Genomic DNA, 7,574 nt, shown 5'->3' on the forward strand with positions numbered 1-7,574 from the left:
TAGAATTAGGAGTGCATGACTGACACTCAACCGGTGTAAAGTGTGCCATCCAAAGCCATCAGCATTTTTTATTATGTTGATATCAGATTTCATCTATACAATAGTTTTTCCATAATAAAGTTAACAATTATAATAATGAAGGCTAAATTACATACAAGAGAACCAACAGCTAAGTTATTTCAAGAAAGCGAGATGCAGATAAGAGCATTACACATTTTTAATGAAGCAGATCAGAATCTTACACATTTCAATTATTTTAGTGTGTTTTCCATTTTTAAAAGCTATTTCTAGCATATTAATGTCCATACAGAAAGATATAACAGATATTCTGAACTTTTCACTTATGAATAGGAAATTTATGAGGCAAGGAAACCACAGTTACTACATTTTCTAACATTCAGCCTTCAAAACTGTATACAGAAGAACAACAAGAATTAAAGAGTGAGATATTGGTTTGTCATTCAGGACAGTAACAGAAATAAATCTTTATAAAACATTTTAGAATAGGAGCAGAAGTAAAAGAAACGTGAGACGGGATGTGTCTTCATTTGTACCTAAACTACACTTTGGCGATATATTAATGTCATACTTATGAATTAATTTGTTAGTTGGCTACTATTTACTCATAATTTTGAAATGGGTTTCTTTAACCTTGTTTGGTAGAAGAAATTCTAAGGCAGCAAACAGACAATTTTAAAATTTATGATGTCCAAAGCCATCAGAGAAGTGTAGTGTGCATCTGATGTGACACAATGACAGGCTGGGCACCTGCTGTTGTCACGTGTCATTAGCTTATCATTTAACCTGTTGGTTTAGGAGGAGTACACACACAAACACATTTAACTAAATATAATGGAGAAGGATTGCTCCTTAGAAATAACTTTTCTTATTGCTGCAGTTAGAAGTACAATGCCCCTTCATTGTATTTTTTTTCTTGACCCTACAGGATGCCTGGTGGTAACCAGCCTTCCATGTGGCTGAACAGATTCCAGTGTACCTGAATTCTGAGACACATCTGGATGTCCTTTTCTTCTGCTTTTAATATTTTCAATTCGAGATGATGTGCAGTTCATGTTAGATTTGCTATTTCTACAGGTAAGACTACCGAGACTTTCAGTTTCAGAAGTAATTTGTGCACAATTTCTGCAAAGCCTCCCCATATTTATTACTTGATCTGTAATATTTTGCTGCCTTGAATACTGTACTGTATGTCTGCTCACTCTGTCCAGTAACTAACATGCTTTCCTGTCTAAAATTAAAAAGCCATCAGAGTGTGAATCCTCACAAACACAGAGACTGAGGTGCATTAGTACAAGCAGTCACTATACAGCGATGTTGAACCATTCTGCAAAATAACATTTATTTTCTTAAGTTACTGTGCTTTGTTGTTGGATTTTGAAAGAATCGAGAATTAATTTTAAATTAAAACAAAAACTAAGGCAGGAGAGAAAAACACATTGCTTTTCATGTAAGTAATGACACCTGAGCAAATCACATGAGAAGTTCAGATATACAGAGATTATAACACAATGTCTACTGTATGTGTAATGTAAAAGAAAAAAAAATGATGCTACATATAATGACAATTAAGTTGGGGTTCTTTCAAAATCCAACAAAAAACCACAGTAGTTATTGTTATTAGTTGGACTTTAAGCAGAACTTTATCTATTGTGATGGTTTACTTTGGTAATAATTGATCTGCAGGTGTACCAAAGAAGGAGGCACAACAAGAAGTAAGGGTACACTTTATTAATGTTTGAACTCTGTGAGTGAATATCTACTGTGTTTATGTTTTTCACAGTTACAGTGAAGTAGAAGAGTCTGGTCATGTTATGGGGCAGCAGTTAAAGAAGAAGGAAGGAGAGATGTGTGCCCTGTTGAAGTAGTGGCTGGTCATCCTGCCTGCACTTCTAGAATCCTCCATCTCAACCGCTGCTCTGATCTGCTGTGCCTTTGCCAAGTGATCACGAGGTATTGGACTATTTTGTTTTTTTTTCTTCTGAAAACTGTCTCGGTCTCATTGCACTGGCTGCCTGTCTCACATTTAATTGATTTCAAGGTTCTATTAAATAATTAGAAGGCTTTGAGTATTTTAGACCCTGCCTGTATTTTGGTGTGCCTGCTCCCAACATTTCTATTCCCAAACGTTGCTTTTTTTTTTATTCCAAGATCAACCATAAAAACCAGCAATGTTCTGTACTCATGCAACAAAATCTGGAATGCTTTGCCAATACAGAAGTGCCAGGCTACAAATGTCGATCATTTCAAAATTTCTAATTTGGCTTTTCTTAATTACTTGCATTGGTTGTAATAGATTAGAAATGGTACTGTGTACAGTTTGTAAGATCTGTACTGGGCACTAATCTGTGCTCTTTTTTCAGTTTATTGCAATGGTGCCCCCATGCATCTCCACCATCAGTTACATCAACTCAAACTGCCTGTGATGCCGGAGGGAAACAAAGTTCACAAGACGTCCTGAAATGGAATTGTGATTGGACTGAGACGGCTACAATTATGTATGCTGGGATTTGCAGAGGGGGCTGTGTGGGCTTTGGCTTGGGACCCCCACAGGTTTATTATCTCCAGCATCTTTGAAAGCTGCAAGTTTGTCTTTGTCCCTGGCCATTTGACCAGGCAGTGTATTTATTACAAAGGACAGGGACCCCTCCATTTGCTTCTTATTTACTTTTATAATGCCTGCGAGTTTCTTTGTAACTGTATATTTTTGTAGAGCAATTTGAGCTACACTTGTAAGCACAGGTGATATAAAAATATTATTAGTGAACAAATGTTAAGGGACAGATCAGGAAAAATGTCAGTTTAAATAGAACACATTTTTTTATGGAAAATTGCTGGATAATAACTCTGACTCTGAGTAGTATCTTGTTCATAAAACTAAAGTAGCACTTTTCCGTTTTTGACAAATTTAATGATTTGCTTTTACTGTGTTCAAAACTTTGGCTAACATTCTAACATTTTTTTAATACCAAGGTATAAAAATCTGCAAATATGTTTGTGTTCCCTTTCCCTAATAGTTTATAACGCCTCCCCATTGTTGGCCATTTTCATTGTGTGTGTAATTTTTTTTTTGATAAACATTGTTCACAGATATTTCACTTTTGTTATTTTTAACATACCATTTATTTATTCAATAAAAATAAACTGAAAAAGTTTACTGTATTTCCTTTTTTAAAGTTATAAAAATGAACTGGCTCTGTATCAATATGGGTGAATAAAACTATTCACATGAGATGAATCTGCACACAAACAACGGTATGTTGTGTCGATTAAACTTGTAAGAAAGAATGTCACTGCCCTCTGTCCACATGGTGTTCATAAACTGAACTAATTTATGCTGTTTAATTTCTGCTCAGTTATTGAAGAATATTTTTATTTTACAGCTGTTAAATTCAGCTCAGTTTTATTGTCTTAATAGGTAAGTTTGGTTTCTCAGGGAGGTTTTACAGAGACACCTTGAAACAACAATAAAAACACATCACTAAGAACAAAACATATTACAAATATGAACTGCAGCAACAAGCACTTACTGCAAAAAAAAAAACTGAAGTGATAACAGCTCACTCACTTAGTCTGTGGATGTAAAGTTAAACGTCTTTATAAGATTAATAGCCATTGGAATAAATGAGGATTTGAACCGGTGACTTTATACTCTTAATTCCTTCAGCATCTGACCTAATTGCACAACTGAGAATGAATTAAAGAATTTTAATAAGTGGACTGTCACAGTTAACAGTAAGCACAGGGACAGTCAGCACAATGCCATGCAATCTGTTTAACGCAGGGGTGTCAAACTCCGGGCCTGGAGGGCCGCAGTGGCTACAGGTTTTCATTCTAACCCTTTTCCTAATCAGTGAGTAGTTTTCACTGCTAATTAACTCCTTATCCCATCATTTCAATAGCCCTGTTTTTAAGGAGTCAGTCCTCTGAATTGATTCTGTTCTTCATTAAATGGCAGCCAAACAGAAATGAGATGTGAAACGAGCCAACAGATGACCAGCTAAACTAGGATTTCAAACTCCAACCAATTTCACTCCAAACAGTTTCTTAATGAGAAGCTGATTCTTGCTGTTAATTAAGCTCGTTATTTAATTCAATGGCTTATTGCTGCTCTCATTCTGCCACAGCAGACATTTCCAAATCTGTTGATTTTTCTGTTTTTTCTAAGAACATTGTCAAAATGTATTGATGACCTGAGAGATCAACCTTACTGAGACCTTCACCTTAATTTATTTTCAGATATTGTGTGATGAGCACAGGTGAGCTGGTCATATGGTGGCTTGTTTGATGTCTCATTAATGTTTGGCTACTAATTAAGGAAAAAGAGACAATTAAGGGGCCTGAGTCAAGTTAATTAAAACTAAAGCAAAAGAAGTTAATTAGCAGTAAAAATGGCTCACTAATGAAGAAGATGGTTAGAATGAAAACATGCAGCCACTGCGGCCCTCGAGGACCGGAGTTCGACACCTGTGGTTTAACGCATGCCTGAACACTTTACGGCTTGCTGGGCTTTCAATATGCCTGCACGCGCAAATCAGGCAGGAACACAGATCGGGAAGCGACAGGGAAGCCTTAGACTTTGAATCAGTGGTTGGAACTTTTAAGATTAACTGGCTCAGAGCTTGTTTGTCACAATCTGATTCCATGTGGTTTCAAATACCCAGATCTATTTTTAAAAAATTAGGAGGAATTGAGTTTCTATTAAAATGCGACTTTGAGTTTAGTAAACTTCCTGTTATATTATCTAGTTTCCACAAACAGATCCTTTCTTTCTAGAAAATGATTTTTACACACAACTTTTCTCCCCACATGTCTACCCTATGGAACAACAGAGTGGTAACAGTTAATAGAAAGTCATTATCTAATAGAAACTGGTTTGAGAGGGATATCTTGTTTGTAACTGATTTGTTGGACTCAGACTGTAATTTGCTAGATTATATGTCCTTTTTGAAGAAATTTAAATTAGGTTGTACTCAAAAAGAATACAGGCAGGTTTGTCAGGCAATCCCATTGGCATTAAAGTTAAATTAAAGAAACACAGTTCAAGATAATTAACAATATATATCGGGTGGCAGAATTTTTAAAAAGAAGATTTAAATTTGAGGTGGACCTGTGTTCTTTTTGTGATTCAACTTGAGAAACATTACAACACTTGTTCTTTCATGTCCTGTTTCGGCCAAATTTTGGTTAGAAATTCACAGCTGGTTATCACTCAAGGTTAATGAAATCGCACAGTTTGACTTGTCTCATATTATGTTCTACATGGATAACTGATATCCATCTGTCTCTGATATGATTAACATTGTCATTCTCTTAGGTAAATACCATATACACTGTAGTAAGTGGAGAAATAGCAAACCATCCTTTACATGGTTCATTAAAGATCTGAAACAATACTTCCTATCAGTTAAGAAACTGAAATCCAGCAAATCTGTAAGAAGGATTTATGATAACATGTCTCATTTTATACTGTTTTCATTTATGCCTCCGGTGTCTTTTGGCCTGTGCTGCCTATTTGTTATGTTGCGTATACTGTGAAATTTATCTAGCCCCCCCACCCTGCCCGTATAGTGATTGTTGTTTGTACTTTTTTGAATGTTGAATTTAAATCCTCTACGAGAGTTTTGTATTGTATTGTGTTTCATTGATAATAAAAAAAAAAAAATTAAAAAAAAAAAAGGGTAGCGACAGGCTTCGGTAGCCGTCGCCCTGGATGACGTCAGCTGTAGAAGAAGAATGTTCTCTTGAGCACCTTGTACTCTGTGTGTTTTGTAACTGAATTTCAAAAGCAATGCTTGAAACCCTGCCAAATAAGAAAGCCTGATTTATGAACTGACAAAAAATATGTTACGCAAGGGCTTAGGAAAGTGGTTTCTATATGATTCAAACTGCCTTTTCTGTTTAGTTCCTCAAAGTGAAATGGCTCAGGGAAAAAGGTTACAAGGCTGCAGAGTTCAAGACGTCTGACCTGTGATCAGTCTTGGGGACATAGATAATGCTTAGCTCGGACATATTGCTCAACTTTGAAATTTTGATAAGGATGTTTTTCTGTCTACATCATGAGGCAAAGGGGTATTTAAGCTCCCCCCTAGCCATTGTTCAAGTTCAGACGAGCCCTGCTGTGACAGGCTGTACTCTCTGGATCTCTACTTTCTGTGACTCCTGATGTAGAATAAACAAGAACTGTGAAAAACATCACTTGCTGTCAGTCTGCACTTTTTCGTCCACACAGCCGTATGCAACCATAGCTACACGTTACAGTTTGCTAAACAGTTTAAGGCGAAATTAAAACGTCAACTATGTGCCGAGAAACTTAACAGCTGTTCTATCTAATCATGCCATTTGTAGAGGAGGATAGTCAAGGATTACTATGCATGTTCACAACCTTCTGATTGCAAATACTAAGGGATGGGCGGAGATGTTATATTCTGTACTTTGGCCACTAGGTGGAAATAGTGAAGAGGGATAGAAAAAGAGCATTAAGAAATCAAGAAAGTTCGGAGGACTATTGTTTCCTGTTGTAACTTCCAGTTGTTGGATTAAACTTTAACTGTTAACACTGAGTCTCTTCATTTAATCCTCTGACAACTTAACAGGAGGGTCAAACGACTTGTGATTTATGTGTTTCAACTCTATCAGTGCGCACAGGACTCTGATCGCGAGTTCACAGCATGGAAGCACAAATAAATTATTAAAGGAGCCACAGCCAATCCCTCAAGTCATGTTAATGCGATGATGACTGTTGAAACAGAACTGGCGACAGTCGTCTAGTCGTTGAATGAAAATACCGCAAATGTTAAAGCGAAACGTATAACGCTGGTCAGATCACCTTTTTAACTATAGTAGCAAACGGCATTTGCAAAAATAATAATTTTAGAAAATGCATTTATACATACATACAATACGACTTGGCCTACTGCACTGCGTTCTCGTGTCTCTCTGTCGGATAGTCTTGTGAGTAGTGATGGGCCGCTCGATACTTAGTTTTCGGCACTGTGTCGAGCTTGCCGCTTCGAAGCTTGTTTCAAATGCACACGTCACGTGATTTTGAGGCACGCTAGTGTAATGACGTCATTGATATCTATGCACCTTACAGCGATAAGGTGTGCTAACGCGAGTTCACATCCTAATTGGGGCTCGCGTATGTCAAAATAAGGACTTTGTACGAAACAGTTATGTAGTACTTGTCTGTAAATTAACAAATATATTTTGGAGACATTATGAACGATTTACACGGGGCACCTTTTTCCTTGGTGTGGAATCGTGTCCACCTAGAATCTGTAACAAATGGATGAGCATATTTTGAGTAAGGTAGCACGTATTATAACAATCCAGAATCTACTCTACCCCATGTCGATCATATCAGAGAGGCTAAGAAACGCTTCACTAAAGCCGACATGGTCATTACACCAGTATACAGTGCATCCGGAAAGTATTCACAGCGCATCACTTTTTCCACATTTTGTTATGTTACAGCCTTATTCCAAAATGGATTAAATTCATTTTTTTCCTCTGAATTCTACACATAACACCCCATAATGACAAATGAAAAACGT

General features: G+C 36.7%; 1 long non-coding RNA gene across 1 annotated transcript; it reads left to right on the forward strand.

Moving 5' to 3' along the window:
- The first annotated feature begins 868 nt into the window (after positions 1-868).
- LOC114669352 (uncharacterized) lies at positions 869-2,892 on the forward strand. The gene is made up of 3 exons (XR_007933946.1): positions 869-1,095; positions 1,802-1,971; positions 2,382-2,892. It is a non-coding gene; the product is annotated as an uncharacterized LOC114669352 (long non-coding RNA).
- The last annotated feature ends 4,682 nt before the right edge of the window (positions 2,893-7,574 follow it).

Source organism: Erpetoichthys calabaricus (assembly GCF_900747795.2).
Source record: "Erpetoichthys calabaricus chromosome 1 unlocalized genomic scaffold, fErpCal1.3 SUPER_1_unloc_15, whole genome shotgun sequence".
Classification (NCBI taxonomy): Eukaryota; Metazoa; Chordata; class Cladistia; order Polypteriformes; family Polypteridae; genus Erpetoichthys; species Erpetoichthys calabaricus.